Source organism: Phoenix dactylifera, chromosome 9 (genome assembly GCF_051530095.1).
Source record: "Phoenix dactylifera cultivar Ajwa chromosome 9, Ajwa_hap1_PhDact_Kaust_v1.1, whole genome shotgun sequence".
In the NCBI taxonomy this organism is placed as follows: domain Eukaryota; kingdom Viridiplantae; phylum Streptophyta; class Magnoliopsida; order Arecales; family Arecaceae; genus Phoenix; species Phoenix dactylifera.
Window position 1 is genome coordinate 21271267 of NC_143198.1, and position 1386 is coordinate 21272652.

Here is a 1386-nt window from a genome sequence, read left to right on the forward strand (position 1 = left end):
GGGGTGTGGGTGCATAATGAGGTTGCGGAGGTGGGGGAGTTGGGTTATATACTTGTTGAGGTTGGTCATTCCTCCACCTGAAATTTAGATGGTTCTTCCATCCAGGGTTGTAAGTACCCGAAAAAGGATTATTAAAAGATTTTTGAAATGTATTCATAACATTGGCCTGATCGTGCAAGACTTTCTTGAATGCGGGTATTGTAGGGCAATCAGTGGTGAGATGGCCAGGCATCTCACAAATCCTACAACACTCACTGTTATGTTCTATGGTCTTGACGGGTTCAGTCCTTCTAAGTTCAATTTCCTCTTCCTTCCTAGTAAGGGCTGCCATTTTAGCCTGAATATCATCCTGAATACTAAGGTTGTAAAGGCCCCCGTCTCCAATGCTAGTAGGCTTAGGCAAAGGTTTATTCACTCTATCCCCTGTATCCCATAATTGTGTAGTCTCTGCGAGAGAGTCTAAATAGTCCCATGCCTCATCGGGTTGCTTTTTCAAAAATAGACCATTGCACATGGTCTCTATAAATTGTTTTAACTGTGGAGACAACCCTTCGTAAAAGAAACTAATGGTTCTCCATGTTTTAAACCCGTGATGAGGACAAGAGAGAAGCAACTCTTTAAATCTCTCCCAGCATTCATAAAATGTTTCATGGTCTTTTTGTTGGAAATTACTAATGTGCCTTTTCAAAAAGTTAGTCCTTTGTGCGGGAAAGAATTTTTTCAAAAATTCTTTTTGCATATCAAACCATGTTCCTAGCGATCTAGGTCTCAAGGAGTTCAGCCATGTTTTGGCTTTATCATTTAAGGAAAAAGAAAACAAGGTCAATTTAAGGACGCCTTCCGATACATTTGGCACTCTAAATGTGATGCTAATTTTCTCAAAATCCTTAAGATGAAGATAAGGGTTCTCGGATTCCATCCCATGATACTTGGGAAGCAATTGAATTACCCCTGGTTTGATTTCAAAGTGTCCTACGTTATCAGAAAAAATTATGCATGAAGGCCGACTAGTCCTAGTCGGTTGTAGGTATTGTCTCAGAGTCATAACATGGGGTTCACGTTCTTGATCGTGGTGACTCCCCGCATCTTCATTTAAATCAGCCATCTCACAAGGTGTGAGATACTGCGAAGGAATTTCAGGGATGTGTCCTAAGAGATGATCTAAAGTTGTACGACTTAATCGACTGGTATCGTCCCTATTCCACTTTAGCATGCAAAATACCCCGACCCTCTGATGAACACTCAACTTTACCTCTCACATGCATTGATGGACGAGGGCTTCTCTCCCTCTGCTTCACCTTCTGTTATAGTATGGAAGCCTTTTCTCTTCTCCTTTTTTTTTTTAAATACAAGTACCACCTAAAGATATCTAAAACGACACCCTAA

General features: G+C 40.8%; 1 pseudogene; it reads left to right on the forward strand.

Moving 5' to 3' along the window:
• Window positions 1–584: 584 nt before the first annotated feature.
• LOC120107286 (small nucleolar RNA R71) lies at window positions 585–682 on the forward strand (annotated as a pseudogene).
• The last annotated feature ends 704 nt before the right edge of the window (window positions 683–1386 follow it).